The sequence below is a fragment of the Erpetoichthys calabaricus genome, chromosome 8, assembly GCF_900747795.2.
Source record: "Erpetoichthys calabaricus chromosome 8, fErpCal1.3, whole genome shotgun sequence".
Classification (NCBI taxonomy): Eukaryota; Metazoa; Chordata; class Cladistia; order Polypteriformes; family Polypteridae; genus Erpetoichthys; species Erpetoichthys calabaricus.
This window is the reverse complement of record NC_041401.2, coordinates 102676911-102694982: the sequence shown is the minus strand read 5'-3', so window position 1 is coordinate 102694982 and position 18072 is coordinate 102676911. Positions and strand designations below refer to the sequence as shown.

Below are 18072 nucleotides of genomic sequence, written 5' to 3'. Positions count from 1 at the left end.
TACATTTATTAGCTTGGCAGATGCTTTTATCCAAAGTGACTTACAAAAGAGGTAACATAATTGAGGAACATTATGTTAGGTTTGTTCAGCAAGTGTATTAGGGCGGGTAACAAAAGTTGATTGCCACAAGTAAAAAGAAGTAATAACTAATAAAATTACAAACATAGATTAACAATCTATAAAGCAATTAACCTTAATGTAATAATAAACCAGCCAATAGTATGAAAGATCACAGAGCAATGTTTTTTCTTTTCAGTTAATTAGACAGATATTCACAGAAAAGATGAGTTTTCAGTTGCTTCTTGAATACATTGAGGAAGTTAGCAGTTTCGGATGGTGTGGGGCAGCTCATTCCACTAACTAGGAACTACACAGGAAAAGAGTCTGGATTGGGAGTTGATACCATACAGAGGTGGCATCACCAGATGCTGTTCTTTGGCAGACCTGAGTGGACAAGAAGGAGCATAGCAATTCACCAGTGTCACCATATACTCAGGTGCTGACCCACTGACAACTCTGTAGGCAAGCATCATATGTGCTGCTGTAGGAAGCCAATGCAGTGACCTGAAGAGAGGAGTGATGTGCCTGTCTCAGCTGGTTAAATGCAAGATGGGCCGTTACAGTTTCAGTGGCTTGATAGCACAATATTTATATTTTTATTATGGTAAAGTTTATTGAAATCATTTATAAAGCTCTTTAAGGTAAATTCAAGTATCAAATGTCCTATTTTATAAAATTATCCATTGCGTGTCAGATCATAAAACTGAAAAAGGCTTACTTTTTCTCATCAATGAAAAATTCTTCTGAGAAGATTTGGGAGTAGGGTAGGTTTTCAATTGAATTTACTTTGTGTACCATTACTGGCCTAGAAAAAATAAATCACAGCAGTTTTGCACAGGAGTCTTCCTTGTTGCATATATGTGAAAATGAAACAGATCCAAAACAATTTAACTCTTTAGTATGCTTGATGAATATCATAGTTCATCATATGCTTTAGATGTGTCAGTTTGGCAGTGGATTATAACTAGTGTACCCACATTTGTCCAGGGAAATCTCAAATACAATTTATTATGGTGGTTCCTCTTTTTACAAAATTGTTAAAATAAGTGTTTCAACACAATTAAGCCATTTATAGTGTCCATTAAACACTACAGTTTGACTCACTATTGTCCTAGCCCATGCGGTTTGCTAACAAAGTTATCAAGCAAAATAAAAAGACGAAGGAATGGAAGCTTAATTCTGCCGTGTATATACTGTGTATACTTGGTTACTTTTTTAAACGCAACAGATGCGTAAAAAGAAGAAAAACATTACGAACGTAAGTAAAATATTTGTATCTGATAATTATACCTGATTCTGCTACAAGTGCTTAAAACAGAACCTCATTATTTTTATAGGGATAGAACTGTAAGCTTACTATTACTGAAATTATAATGTAATAATGTTTACTTGAGAGTTTTGAAATGAAATGCATATCAGAACGTTCATTTTTTGTTTTTTTACACCAACTCTTTTAAGAGCTTTAATTAAATAAACAGTTTTGAACAATTGCTGTATGGTGCATATAGACGATACATAGGTGTACTATGTGCTGTACTACAAAACAACAGGTCAGAAAGTGATCGAGCGCGCAAGCGCAAGAAGTAATGACGTCACCAAGCCGGAGCTCAGGTTGGCAGTGACGCGCTGTGTGTGACGTTGTGGGTTCCGTGAAGTCTGGCTTCGTTGACTGATTGCTGATCGAAATAGTAGCGCGTAGAGTCTCATCACCGTGGCCAACAGTAGCCTTCGGGACCCTAGACTGTTTTAGTATATATCAGGAATTGTCTTTGTGGTACAGGTCCTGCAAGAACCATTGCGTGGACAAAGAAGGAAGCGCGGCCCGGTGCACGAAGTAGCCCCGGCCTCGATTGGATGGTACATCGGTTTGCAAAAGCCCCATTCTTAGCGGGGCCGAGGCGCAGTTGGTCGGCCTTGTGAATGAGGAAGTGGCTGCTTGGATCCCCAGGTAGGAACCGAGATTGATTCCTCCCTGTTAATTCTATACGTACGATGTGACAGGATCAAATTGCTTGTTTTAAGGAGCATGCGGGTACCGTCAATAACTATGATAATGAACTCCCTCGAGATGTTGTGTGTGGCTTGACAGGTCTTCCAAAAGACACATTAAGTTCCTGTCACGTTTTAATAATCACATCACGTGTAATACAAAAGCGAGCATTATTTAATTAAGTTAATCGTATTGCACAAATCCAGAGTTCTGTGCAGTGGTCTATTTTGTTTGGACTGATTTCTTCAATGAATTCTGAAGAGACCGCAAATTTCGTTTTGCGAAAGGGTTCCTTTCTGGGAAGCAATAGAATATGATATAAATTCAAGTAGAACACTAAAAAAATGCTTACTTAAAACACCAGACAGAGCCCTTAGTATTAAAATAAATGATATGAATGATTATGACAGTGGTCATGGAAACGACCAGTCCTTGACCCTTATGACCTCAAATACACAAGATAGCATTGAGTACATTTTTACTTTAGCGGTGTTATTATTCCCGATGCTACTTTTAGTACAGTAAAACATTATTTTGAATTTAACACATTTAAAATTGACATGACATCTTAATATGCAATCAGGTTGGATTAAAGTCTGCCAAAATTGTGATGTAGACGTGAAAAATCCAAATGTTTTCTTCTGTAAAGGGTTCTGGTGGGTCTGTTATGTTGTGGGTGCATTTTCCTGATATGGTTGTAAATGTAAACCTGTTCTGAGTGATCGCAATTCTTTCCTGTGATGAAAAATCTGCATTCAGTATTCATTTGAATGGCAGTGCTTTTGCCTACAGGGCTTGAGAAGCATAATGGGGATGTAAACCACATTTCAACTTAGTAAATCATCAGATGTCATCCAAATAGAACGCTTATTTTGGATGAGACGTTTAAACCACAGAGATTGTGATTTCTTTGCTTCAACCATCATCAAAAACACCTAATGATGGAATTTCTCATGAAGGAATGGCATATCATCCTTCCAGCACAATTTTACATTCTTGCAGAATCTTTGACAAGGCTTATTCAAGTATTTATTGTGGCTTAGGTTGATACAGCTGCCTTTTAATGTAATTCAAATTAATTTTATTATAACTATTATTATCCTTAGCTATCTGTGTCTATATATAATACAAAGCTGACTGACTGTCTGTTTCACTCAACAACAAAAACATTATTTTCCATTTAGTTAAAAAGCTGAGATCAGTAGATATCCACTAAGAAAGGACATTTTGACATATCAATATTTAGCAGTAACCACCATATCCCCAGTGGGCAAAACTAAATACTCTAAAATCTCAAGAACGCTTTAACGGATTAGATTGAAATTTTGTGACATTATAGAAGGGTCAAAATTAGCCAACCCATATCTTTTTATTTGTTGGTAAATGTTTTATTTGTTGATATTAAGGAGGGGGTTCGCTTCCCGGTTCCTCCTTGTGTGGATAGCTCTTTGAGTACTGAGAAAAGCGCTATATAAATGTAGTGAATTATTATTATTATTATTTATTAATTGTATGCTAACAGGCATGTGCTGTGCTTAGAGGTGGCTCAGTACTCAAAACACCCAAATCAGTAAATGTGCTAAAGGACACCAGTAGAAGGCCGCACAGCATCCACCTTTTGACTGCATATCTAAACAAATAATTAAAAGAAGTTAGCATTTCTGTATTAAGTTGGAATTTCAAACATGCCATGCTAGAATATAGCACCAATGTTTTAACACAAATACGTAAATAGTCCAAAATCATTTTTTTGCATTTCTTTTGTTTTTCCAGTTGTTGCACAGGCAGGTAAAGTGATTTGCTCATGGTCACACAGTATCAGTAGCAGGATTTGAATCCATACCCTCGGGGTTTGAAGTCCTAGGTTTGAAGCCTTAACCACTACACCACATTGCCTGACAATGAGATTAGCTCTTGGTTTTAAAAAAAAAAAACAACACAAAACTACAAATGTATACAGAAAGGTACCCTATTAGATACATCAGATTAACTGATGTGACTATAATTGAGGCCCATTCTCTTTTGAAATTTCCAGAAGCTAGTATAATATATAATTGAAACAAATGTGTTTACATTTTTAATTACATTAATACTGTATACTTTTTTTGCTGGCTTTAATAATTAAATAGTGACAGCCACTGCATCTGCTGATTTTTTTTCAACTTTCATTAATCTGTCACTAAAGTTTTACAATTCAGACTAATGAACTACAGAGGTATTGGATTTCCATTTGACTGGTTGCCTAGCTATAATAATAATAATAATTCATTACATTTATATAGCGCTTTTCTCAGTACTCAAAGCGCTATCCACACAGGGAGGAACCGGGAAGCAAACTCACAATCTTCCACAGTCTCCTTACTGCAAAGCAGCAGCACTACCACTGCGCCACCTGTGAGCTATGTGAGTTGGTCTTTTCTGTTGAATGCATGCATTGCTTATAGATTCCTATTATATGGTAGATTATTGTGTATTGCTTGTTTTTATAATAAACTATTAGTTTAAAATGTATAATTCAGTGATATTTGCCAGTTCAGCTAATGCCACCATTCAGCTTGTCCATACAATGCCATAAATCACTTTCTCAGCCTTCTACAACTGTAGTAATTGTATGCTGATTGGAGCTTTGCAGTAACTTTTAAAGGCCTTAAATTTACAGCACTAACATGCTGTCAAATTCATATAGTCCTTTCTGAAATTACTGGAAGTCTGAGGTCATCACCTTATTGTTTTAGATTTTGCATTACCAATATAAAATAAACATGAAATTAAAATTGACAGTGTAGAAAGGTAACAAGCAAAGAAATGTGTTATTTGTAATATTTATTGCTTGCATATATATTTTGGCTACTAGGCATCATAAATTAAGGAAAGCAGTAATACAAAAAAACAGCTACAATACAAACTGTATATAGGTTTCATACCAACATGGTTCTTCAGACAATCAGTTATTTTGTATCTTGCACCACAAAAGAACATTTGTTATTGTTAATTAATGAATTGTCATTTTTTGAATAATTTATATTACATAACTAGTGCTGCAACAACTAATCAGTCACTGGGGAACGCATTTTTTGTTGAGTTAGATCTTACGCTGTTGTGTTGTTTTTTACAAATTTTTGGGTGGTGAATCCAGAAATGACCCGTTTTTTTGCTATCTCATCCAGTTTTTACAATACAGGGTACCCTCCAATTTTGTCAAAAAACATACAAATTTTACATACAATGAAAAAATAATGAAATAATAACTTGAATGTACTGTTTATTTAAATTTCTTTTGTTCATACAAAGGATTTATTGTTACTCTGACATTTTTTTACAGTAAAACATTTGAAAATTAATTGTGTAAGCGGTTAAGGTAAAAATTTACGCTTATAGCTTTTCCTGGAGTGTTCAGTGTTAGGACAATCCCACCGGATGCTCCAACAATAGTCAGCCATCATATGTACATCCCATCTACCCTGCTACCGTCCTTCCATGACCTTCAAATCTTGGTGGAATCGTTCACCTTGCTCATCACTGACTGCACCAAGGTTTTCCGGGAAGTTAGAAAGATGGCTATGCAGAAAATGCACCTTGATGCTCATATTGCAACCAAGCATTTTGTAGCTCTCCCAAGAGTTTCTGGACAATTTCTGTGTAATTATTTGCTCGTGTGTTTCCAAGAAAGTCCTTGACAATGGCTTTGAATGATAACCAAGCATTCTTTTCGACTTCTAACATTGTCCTGATGAAATGTTCATCTTTGATGAGCTGCCGAATCTGTGGACCATCAAACACAACTGCCTTTATTTTTTCAAATAACAGGCTAGGAAATGCCAAAATGAGGTACTTGAAACAGTCTCCTTCAGTTGGCAAAGCTTTAACGAACTGCTTCATCAGATTCAGTTTCATGTGCAGAAGCGGGAATATAATATTCTTTCTATCAACAAGTGGCTCATGTAGAATGTTTGGATCACCTGGTTTTAGTGCAAATCTTGGAGGCCAATTCCTTTCCACCCAATGCCTCTCATGAGCTCTGCTGTCCCACATGCACAGATAAAAGGGATACTTGGTGTATCCGCATTGCTGACCATCATTTTAAGGTCAACACAGATGACCCAGTTGTGTTGGTGATATTGCAACAATTCAATGACTCTCTTTATGTCTGCATATTCTTCACAAAGAGAAACTGAATGGCCAATTGGGACTGACCCAAATATATTGCCATTGTGAAGAAGGACACACTTTAAGCTCCGCTTTGAGCTATCAATGAATAGTCGCCATTCAGTTGAGTTATAGATTGGAATTCCCAATTCCTCCATTAAACCAGGTATATTATGGCAATACACAAAGCCACTGTCAGTTCTAAAGTACTGCAGAAATGCAATTTCTCTGGTTCGAAAGTATGATACCTTTGTTCCTTTTTCAAGTAAGTTTTTCTAACACGCAGTCTTGATGCTAGAAGTTCTGAAGCCTTCTTCGATAGTCCCAAATCACGTGTGAAATCACTCAACTCATGCTGATCAAATCCCTTACGAACAGAGTCCTCTTCAATTTCAAACTCTTCATCATTGTTGTCACCTAGTTCATCACCATAATCATGTTCTTCAAGAGAGGGTAGTGTAACGAAAACCGGCACTGGGATTTCATCTGAATGAGTCACTGGGCGTATAGCCAATGGTAGACTAGCAGTGGTGGGCCGTCAGGGCCTGCAAGGCCTTCTCTGCTAGCCTAAAAAAATATCTGAATCACAAACTGATGTTAATTATATTTTGTCCATGAATACTTATTAAATAATTCCAAATAGTCTGTCCGCTTCCTTTCATAGCTTTTCCGATGGTTGTGCTGCTTCCAGACATGTATTTTCGTATTAAAGCATTTAACCAATCACATTTCAGCCATCATTTGTTGCCAGGCAGGGTCAAAGTCAAAGAAGTCTGCCCGGAGGCCTTCACAATCCGTTCTGCGGGCCCTCTAACACAAAATAAATGTCGATTAAACTGTTGCTTCAACCAATCAAATTTTCAGTTGGTGTCACTAGGGCCCTCTAGCAGGCGTACGGCAACGTCACCGTATTCAGACCCGTTGATTGGATAGGATGGTGTAATAGAAAAATCTGAATGAGAGCATGGGGCAGCTGTACACATTGGTATGTTTGGCGGTGACCATTCCCGTGTCCACTGCTTCTGTCGAGCGGACATTTTCAGCCCTAAAGCGAATTAAAACTTATGCCAGAAATACGACAGTGCAGGTTCGACTTTCAGCATTAGCTTCGATGGCGATAGAAAGGGACTTCGTGATGGAACTGAAGCACACGGATAATCTGTATGACAGAGTAATTGAACTGTTTTTGAGGAAAGAGAGGGGGATGGATTTTGTTTACAAAAAATCCGAATTTTTGGTGAGTAAAATGTTGCGATTTTCCTAAATAATATTGCAAGTTTATGAGTTATTATTGATGTTTTTTATGTGTGTCGCGGCTGTAGCTGCAGTAGAAAGGAACTTGTTCACCCCTGGTTTGTCTATTCAATAAAGGCATTTATGGTGGCTACAGGAGTTATCTATCTGCGATGCAACTGCTCTTTATACTGTATTTCTGCCTATTAAGATGGTTTTTATAACCATAAATTAGTTTTTGAGGGGCGGGTTGATTCAGACGGAGCACTACTGAAGGCCTAGGTGTGAAATGCACGGTCCGCCACTGTAGAATAGGATACTCTATGTTACATTTATTTTTCTTGTTAAATCCTGAGGTTTTCACAATACAAAAGAAGCAGTCACTGAAATGATTTCCTGGCTCTCGCCAAACCATAGGTATCCCAAAAGGCATCTTATCACATGTTCCCTTTGTCCACATCCATAAACCCTCAACCCACTGTTTGCACACCTTATGATCACCAAGTTTAACTTTGAAATATGCCAAATAGGCTTGCTCTTCAAATGTGCTGATGTTCGCCCTTTGACTGGGAATGGTGAAACTGCCACAGATATAACAAAATGAATCAGGGTTGTTTAGGCACTTACGACAAGAAACAGCAGAGCCAGACATGATCTGAAAGAAAGGAAATACGTGTGTAAGTAAAAATAGATTTTGCTTATTCACTACGTAGAGCAGCGCACAACCTCTGACCACACTGTCTTGCCTGTAAATGAATAGCCTATACAAATCCACGCTGCAGTAATCGCACTAATATAAGCGGTAGAGAAAAAACCTGATGTGATAGAAGAAAACTAACTGTACTTTCAGAATCAGTATACCTATTTTAGTGTAAATAAGCTTAAAAATTGAAGTCAATAAAAAAATTTGTTCAAAATTGTTCCCCAGTGAATCAATATTGAAAGTAGATCTTAACGAATTTTGTTATTTATTTGTAGAAGAGCTACTTAGGTGCACTGCAATTCCCAGCAAACTTGGGAGCAGTACGCCTTTGGATGGCTTCCGATTTACAAGGGGTTGCTGTGTCTGTAGAACGTAAACAACACATTGCTTCTAGCTGAAATTTGGCCTGACCTAGTTTGAAGAGTGACACTTGCTAGCCATGATGTTACCAAATGAACAGTGGCAACATCTCCTAGAAATTTACCAACCTTATCAAATGACCCTTGTATTTGTGTGAATTAAATATATCGCCATCAGTTTAAATTGAGTGGAATTTGTGAGTGTGTTGGTTGTTAATTATTTTTTGCCTTCTTTATTTGTTTAGTTTATCCTTTATTATCAATTAATTTGTGCTGCTGTATTACATCTCTCTGTGAGTGTGTGAGCCAGTTCAAGGCCGGGTGTGTTCCTGGGTTCTCTGAAATAAATTAAACAAATTGCTGCTATATGGCAGTGTGAATCTGAGCATCATGCATCTGCTACAGATTTTGGCGAGCCAGCCAGGATAATATAACACATCCTCCTAGTCCTCTCTTTCGCACCTACAGTAACTATATCAGAAGTCATATCTGTTAAGGGCGCAGTGCAGGGTGAGAAGCTTGAATTGAGTGCACCACTTATAGATGTGTGACTGTCAGTTCACGGTCAGGGCCCCCTCCAAGGAGTGGTTGAGCCTACCTGCTTCATTGTGTATCTGCAGTCTGGACCCTGCGGAGACCAGCAAATGATGGGTGCTGTAAGATTTGTCACTGTGCCTATAGCAGTTCCGGGTTGACAATGTCACCAGCAACTTTAAGAAAAGGGATAAGACTCTCCATGACCTCATCGATGCCACAGCCACCTGTGTATCCAGTGAGGCATCTGTGAGGGTGCAGCATCTTGAACAGTCCTTTGCATGGTCTATACAGTGCCTGGTGGCCAAAATGTGTGAGGAGAAGAGATCAAGAGGCGGGTGCAAGAGAGCTGGCATGCTCACAGCCACTGATATAGTTGACCCCTGGAGTGGGACAGTCATCCTTGTTGATTGTGGTGCTATGAATGGAGTTCCCTAAGCTCACCCATCAGAGTACACCAATAAGCATTGTCGACTTTGTAGAGGAGGTTGACCTGTTTATGGAACTACATACTCTGAGTGGTGCTGAGCTGTGAGGATACCTGAATGTGTCAGTTCAGGTTCGTGCTTGATAATTTGCAGAGCAGCAGAAGTGTAACTGCCTTTTTGAACGCATTCCTATCTGATGATTACCAGGCACTGTTAAAAGAGAAGCTCTGGCCCTTTGTGCAGAAACCATTGCAGAGTCTCAGGGACTTTGTCTTTGAATTCCAGGCTTTGTACTTTAATAGGATTCTTGACATACTCAAGGAAGAGAGATTGCGATGTGTTCTTAATGCATGTAACCCTCTTGAAATTGGTTGATGAGTTCGTGGTGAATGCCTCACAGTCTCTAAAGGGCATTGAGTGCAGTTATTCCACCATCAACAAGTCTACACTGAACTCAGGGCTCTGACCTTGGCCTGAAGAGCACATCTAGGCTAACAAGGTGGGTGTTAAGCCTGTAACAGTTTGTGTTCAAGACGCAATCTCCTGGGTACATGGGCTAGGTACATGTGGTATGTGTGGTAATGACCTCGAACCTTTGGCCTGATGTCCCTCTGTGCATGTAGAACATCATCCAATTGCAAACCGTCAGTCCAGTATGTCCGGGATTGAGCGAGGGCTTTGGGGAGAGGCCTGACTACATGTGATTATAAGGAACTTCAAGACGCACTGTATAACTGAGTACCAACTAAGGATTGGGCTACCATTATCAGTTGGTAGTGCTTGAGACGCACATGCCCAACTTCCTACAATACTAACACAACAACCTGATTAGTGATCACCTTGAATGCACAAAAAAAACTATTTAAGATCCTGGAGGTGGCATGATGGCTGACGATAAGCATAAACATCTTGTTCCATGTTTCAACATGTACCACTTGTCATCAGTACAAGACCCGACCTGGTCTCCCCTTGTTAGTTAAATGATTGTCACTGTCTGAATAAATTGGGTAGGATTTGCATTCATGTTGGTTATTAATTGTTTTTGCCTTCTATATTTTATAGTATAGTCTTTTTATCACCTAGCCAAAGACAGGTGACCGAATAATCAAAAAACATTTGCTATCTATTGCCCGACATGTACCTTCAGTGCCTTTTCTCTGAATTTGCGTGTGTGAATGTCTCTTAACCAGTGCTTCCACTCTTGAGTACATTCCCATAAAACTTCTTAAACTCTGTCATTCCTCCAAGGCACCTTTCTCACTACCTACCTGGTGTTATACTTGTTCTCTTTGAAAGTGATTCTCTCAGAAGGACCCGAACTCCTTTACTCCGCCTCTAGTCTCTTGCACTCGCACTTCTTCTTTCTTCGGGTCACTAAAGCCAAACTGACCAATTAGATTGCTCAGAGGGACTCACAGACCATAGTGTTTTATTATGTAGTAGATTAATTTGTGCTGCTGTGTTATATGTTTCTTTCTCCACTTCAATGACTTTTAATTTAAAATTTGCTTCATTTTTTCTTCTGATCGAACACTTCATCGTAGGTAAGGGATGCTCTTAAGATAAAGGTGTATGAGGATGTGAGATAAAAAAACACAAAACAGTGCAAATATCACTTCTGAATAGTTTGGGTATTACCGTGTGGTCAAGTAGGCACAATGCATAGAAAAAAAAGGCAGTGTGCTCCGTGGTTACTCTCTCCGGTGGGCATTAGCATTTCATAATCTCTTGGACCGATACTGTGAGTTTTCCGTATTCGACTTGTATGACCTACATTATAATACAGTAATCCCTCCTCCATCGCGAGGGTTGCGTTCCAGAGCTACCCATGAAATAAGAAAATCCGCGAAGTAGAAACCATATGTTTATATGGTTATTTTTATATTGTCATGCTTGGGTCACAGATTTGCGCAGAAACACAGGAGGTTGTAGAGAGACAGGAACGTTATTCAAACACTGCAAACAAACATTTGTCTCTTTTTCAAAAGTTTAAACTGTGCTCCATGACAAGACAGAGATGACAGTTCCGTCTCACAATTAAAAGAATGCAAACATATCTTCCTCTTCAAAGGAATCAGGAGCAGAGACTGTCATAAAGGCAGAGGAAAATCAATAGGGCTGTTTGGCTTTTAAGTATGCGAAGCACGCGGCACAAAGCTGTTGAAGATCTTTTCTAAAGTATTTATTTTGTTGACAGCTAGGATTTGATGGTCAACTGTATATGAAAATGAGTCCTGAAATATGCAACATTCAGTTCAACTTGAGTGCTTTGCTGCTGTCTAGCAGATTAACTCAAACAATACAGTTTCTTAAACTATTTGGGTTGCAGGTTTGTGCTGTTGTGTCTCAAGTCACTGTTTTATGTAATGGGAATGGGATGTGTATGGTTTGCGAAATAGCTTACAGTGGATCGCCACATGTCAATTAAGCAGTCGACATTGTGTTAACAGTCTTCCTCAATACAATCCCCGATTCCACCACCCCACTTTGATTGGCAGCAAGTTTTGTCCATACATAATAAAATACTCCTCCATAAAATGGTATATTTTTTTATATGTTAGTTACGCCATGTAGTTTTTAGTGGTGGCCGGAACACGTTTTTAATCTTGTGTTTTAGTGGTGAAAGTACATGACACTGGTTGAACTGGACCCAGTAGTAACCAATAGTGTTGATCAGCAAAATTCTCCAAAGCATGCAGCAAACATGCTATATTTGTTGATTATTTTTCTGGAAATTTACTGTGTGGCCAGCTTAGGCAAACATTTTTATTCCAAGCATCCCATGATCGTCTTTATTTTTTTTCTCTAATTCAAAATGTGAGCTACTGTACTAAATACGAGCTTGTTTACTGTCCACACTCAGACAAGCAACCTCCCCTTTAATTAAAGGACAAAATGAAAAGGTCTGAACTCACTAAGCAGTTATTTTTTTTTTTTTTTTCTTAATTTCTGCCAAATACATGCCTGTCTGTTTCCAGAGCTCCTTTTTTCAACTCCAAATTGAGCTGTAAAATATATACAGGTGCTGGTCATAAAATTAGAATATCATGACAAAGTTGATTTATTTCAGTAATTCCATTCAAAAAGTGAAACTTGTATATTAGATTCATTCATTACACACAGACTGATGTATTTCAAATGTTTATTTCTTTTAATGTTGATGATTATAACTGACAACTAATGAAAGTCCCAAATTCAGTATCTCGGAAAATTAGAATATCAATTAAGACCAATGCAAAAAAAGGATTTTTAGAAATGTTGGCCAACTGAAAGGTATGAACGTGACAAGTATGAGCATGTACAGCACTCAATATTTAGTTGGGGCTCCTTTGGCCTGGATTACTGCAGCAATGCGGCGTGGCATGGAGTCGATCAGTCTGTGGCACTGCTCAGGTGTTATGAGAGCCCATGTTGCTCTGATAGTGGCCTTCAGCTCTTCTGAATTGTTGGGTCTGGCGTATTGCATCTTCCTCTTCACAATACCCCATAGAGGTTAAGGTCAGGCGAGTTTGCTGGCCAATCAAGAACAAGGACACCATGGTCCTTAAACCAGGTACTGGTAGCTTTGGCACTGTGTGCAGGTGCCAGGTCCTGTTGGAAAATGAAATCTGCATCTCCATAAAGTTCATCAGCAGCAGGAAGCATGAAGTGCTCTAAAACTTCCTGGTAGACGGCTGCGTTGACCTTGGACCTCAGAAAACACAATGGACCAACACCAGCAGATGACATGGCACCCCAAACCATCACTGACTGTGGAAACTTTACACTGGACCACACGCAACGTGGATTCTGTGCCTCTACTCTCTTCCTCCAGACTCTGGGACCTTGATTTCCAAAGGAAATGCAAAATTTACTTTCATCAGAGAACATAACTTTGGACCACTCAGCAGCAGTCCAGTCCTTTTTGTCTTTAGCCCAGGCGAGACGCTTCTGACGCTGTCTCTTGTTCAAGAGTGGCTTGACACAAGGAATGCGACAGCTGAAACCCATGTCTTGCATACGTCTGTGCGTGGTGGTTCTTGAAGCACTGACTCCAGCTGCAGTCCACTCTTTGTGAATCTCCCCCACATTTTTGAATGGGTTTTGTTTCACAATCCTCTCCAGGGTGCGGTTATCCCTATTGCTTGTACACTTTTTTTCTACCACATCTTGTCCTTCCCTTCGCCTCTCTATTAATGTGCTTGGACACAGAGCGCTGTGAACAGCCAGCCTCTTTAGCAATGACCTTTTGTGTCTTGCCCTCCTTGTGCAAGGTGTCAATGGTCGTCTTTTGGACAACTGTCAAGTCAGCAGTCTTCCCCATGATTGTGTAGCCTACAGAACTAGACTGAGAGACCATTTAAAGGCTTTTGCAGGTGTTTTGAGTTAATTAGCTGATTAGAGTGTGGCTCCAGGTGTCTTCAATATTGAACCTTTTCACAATATTCTAATTTTCCGAGATACTGAATTTGGGACTTTCATTAGTTGTCAGTTATAATCATCAATATTAAAAGAAATAAACATTTGAAATACATCAGTCTGTGTGTAATGAATGAATCTAATATACAAGTTTCACTTTTTGAATGGAATTACTGAAATAAATCAACTTTGTCATGATATTCTAATTTTATGACCAGCACCTGTACATATGCTGTTATTCTCCATACATAGGATAACTTCTCTGATTCCATTTTCTAAGTTTATTGTTCCCCTTTCATTAATGTAAAAGCCACTATTCTAGTCTTCTCTTCTCCTGAAGCCTTCCTTTTTATGCTTTGTTTACAGGAATTTCTGGCAGCAAAACTACAGGTGCACTTCCTCCATTATCCAACCCGCTATATCCTAACTACAGGGTCACGGGGGGTCTGCTGGAGCCAATCCCAGCCAACATAGGGCGCAAGGCAGGAAACAAACCCCGGGCAGGGCGCCAGCCCACTGCAGGGCAGGTGCACTTCCTCAAATACTTTAATATGTTGCATTAAAGAGCACCAAGACTAAATTACCATAAAGCTTAGTAAAGAAGATGCTGAAAAAAATAATTTTTTGTGATCAGTCAATTGTCAAGTCATTTGGAGTGAAAATCTGCAGATTTAGATCAGAGCCGCACTAGTTATATCCAAAATAGTGTGCTAGGTAACTGCAAATCTCAGACGAGGGGGCAGTGAACATGTTTGCATTTGCATTTTAATGATGAAGTTAATTTCATACATTATATTAAGAATTCCTTTGCTTTCTACTGTTTGGCCAGTCTGTGTGAGATAAGGTTAATGCCGGTTATGTTTCACCTAATCCAAGCTATAACTATCCAAATGGGTGCACCTGTGTCCCTGTTTTTATTATATCTGTTGGTCAGTTTTTTTGTTCTTAATACTCATTAAAATGCAGTTTTGATCAAAGGGTATTAATTTATGTTGATATGTTCAGTATATTTTGCTGTTGCATTATTTATGTAAATTCTAAAAATATCTTTACAGTAGCCATGCTACTTATCTAAGATGGGTAGAAATCTAAATAACCAATGTAGACCTCAGCGTTAATGTTTGTAGTACACCATGCAATGCATATGTCTCTGTTACATGCCATTTGCCTTGGGATTCATGTGTCTCGTAGGGCCAGACACAAATTCCAAATGAGAATACACATCTGGGGACAAACCATTAAAATGTTTGTAGTGAATAGCTGCAAAATCCAGGACTGCAAATGCTATGTCCACAGGGCTTCTATCTAAAATACCTTCCCCAAATTCCTCCAGGCCATGAAGTTTAAACCTCCGGAATTTCAGGGGGAGAGCAAAGGAAACTCAACAAAAGCCTTGACACTAAGAGAAAATAAAAAGCTAAAATTGCTGTTTTTTTCAGGAACTCAGTAGCACAAAGTAACTGACACTTAATGGAATGTACATTGTAATGAGCGCAGCGACAGGAGAGACACATGTGCACACAGACCACCAAAGCTAAAATGTGTTTCTGTCTGTTGCAATATCTTTCTGTCATTTTGACTACTACATTATACAGAGCATATGTGTTAAAATGGTATGCTTATATTCTGGCATGGCATGTTTGGATTTCCAATTAGTGATGAACTGATGAACTGCCACATATTGCAGTCCATTGAAATATTCTGGCTTTGAGTGGTGTTGTTGAATTTAAAACTGCAAGAGTACAATCATAATTCTTTTTTGTTTGCCATGGTCTCTACATGATTTATTTGCCGTGTTTCCATTAACCTCTTAAATGTGCATTTTGAAATTGCAAAACAAGAAAATGGTAATGGGAATGGAATTTTAAAAAAAAAAAGAGAGTGTCAAAATTTGCAAAAAAGTTTATATGCTCGCTTGAGGTGGTTTTTCAGACGATTCGACAAAACAATAATTTGCAAAACTGCAGTGGAAACACTTTTTCGCATTTAGGTCACATGACAAATATAATGTGGTGAATACAGCAGTATCATGAGCACTACCAGGTGACCCAACGCAAATGTTCCCGATCATTAATCTGTCATCAGCGACCGCCTGAAGAACAATAGATGTCCAGCCTTTCCTGTTAACATAATCCCAACACCCGTCACTTGGTGCACGAATAAGGATATGTGAGCCATTGATTGCACCAAACACCTGAGGTATTTTCTGTGTTTTAAAATTCAAAACATTTTAAAGGAAAATGGAGATAACAAAATTCGTAATAAAATTGGCATCAGTAGGGGCCAACGTTGAACAACAGCAAGCAATATCAAAATATCGATGAAAAGATCTCGGATTACTCGTGTTGCATAATCTACTTAATCCTGTGTCAGGTATCCAGTCATATGCTCACAGTGTCCCAAGCACATGTGATTTGGCTAAAATATTGTTAACTAAACTGTTTCCGGAAAATCCACACATGCATAAATGATGAGCACTTTCAGACAGGATTAAGCATTTAAATTGAAGACTCACCTCTTTGTCTTGTTTGTTGGTCATGAAGTCACACTGCTGTATTTCCAGATTTGTTCATTATTAGTTTGTAATACTGTACTTGTGAATTGACCTTGTTCTTGTTGAAGCACCTCAGATAAGCACAAGTACAACACATACCTCCCACCTGATAATGTTATTGCTGAATTTTTTTTTTTTTTTTTGATCTCTAAGGACCACACATTGTCAGACAATGAATGAGCTATAGCTGGGCCTGACCAAAGAATGAATGAGGAGGCAAGTCTTCTGTTTAAAATCTTGTTCTCATTTGAGCGTGTTCCTCCAATTTTTTTCAATACAGGATTTTCTAGATGTGGTTTATTTATCAAAATTTTACCCAATAAACATTGGTTTGGGACATTGTGAGCATATATCTAGTCTGTGACGTACATACATACATACATATATACATAAATAAGTAAATGCAGATGTGTCTACTGTATATCTTCACTTTACTGCACTGTGCTTTCTTCTTTCTCTCTGTCCTGCAATATTATGAGCTCCACAGCATTCTACACCCATCCACTACGTTAAGCACCTTGTTATAAATTTTGCTATGAAATGAGCCACTCCTTACGGAACAGATTAAGTAATTGCATTAAATGTTAATTAGAGGCTGTTAACTGAATTATTTACTGTCTGATTTTCATGTAGCTTTGACTTTTGCACTATAGTGGTATTGCCACTAGCCATGGAGATTACCACAAAACTGTACCGACTGGTAAATAATTTGCTATTTATGTATTTATACAGAATTAAGCCTTTATAAAATGCAATTTAGATGCATACATGTACACAGCACTGCAAGTACCATGGAAAGCAACTCTATATGCCCACTGTGTTTAAAAATGTTTTTCTTCTTTGTTATTCTAGTGCCACAGTCTCTTCATCTTTCAAGCTCATCTGTCAATTCCTCCTCTCCATGCCTTTCTTATACATGTCTTTGCTGTCAGTCTTCTGAGATGGAATTTTTAATAGGTTTTGAGATGGAAGTCGAGGAAAATTTATTATATTTTCGTGCTACAGAAATGAAAGCTCTCCATAATACGTCAGTGACAAGTTTCACATGTTGCAGTGATAAAAAGTACTGTATATTCCCCACAAAGTCAACAGCATTTCAGATGGTGGAAGAACAAAGATCTGAGCACAAGGTCTTTCAAAACTACTGTTAACTTTTGATATCTAAAATGCCGGTACTGTTCAATTTTAATAATTGTGTTTTTCTGAACTTTTTCAGTACCTGTATACTGTGCAGCCCTAGTTGACATATGCTTCCCTACCTTTCAGGGATGCTTAAAAGATCATTGGACCATTATAATCCACTCTAAACTAGTTCAGTTCCTCCTTTTCCATTGGCTTCAATGCATTTTGTTGAATTTAACGAAGTTCTGAACATTTCCACAATTTTGCCAAATTTAGAGAGATTGGAACTCCTCAGAGTTCACCTCATTGATACTCGCTTTTACTCCAAATAAAAGTAGAAACAATAGAAGAATGGTGATTGTTCAACTCTAAACAAATTATGTCCATGTTAGTACTGACTGTGGTAATGTGCCTTACTGGCATCACCAGCAATTAAAGAAAATTTGTTTAGTGTCCTCTGCAGTGTTAAGAGGGTGGCTTTGGTTTGGGATAAAAGGAAAAAAGGTATAAAGAAAGGAAACCCGCCTTTTTCTTTTAAAGTATAT

At 38.4% G+C, this 18072-nt stretch overlaps 1 protein-coding gene across 1 annotated transcript in view; it reads left to right on the top strand.

Annotated features, from left to right (window-relative positions):
- Positions 1-1672: 1672 nt before the first annotated feature.
- Positions 1673-18072, top strand: part of map3k2 (mitogen-activated protein kinase kinase kinase 2) — a 77453-nt gene continuing 61053 nt past the window's right edge. Inside the window, exon 1 of the mRNA XM_028807211.2 lies at positions 1673-2008. The gene's annotated coding sequence lies outside the window, so the exon portion shown is untranslated. The remainder of the gene's footprint in view (positions 2009-18072) is intronic.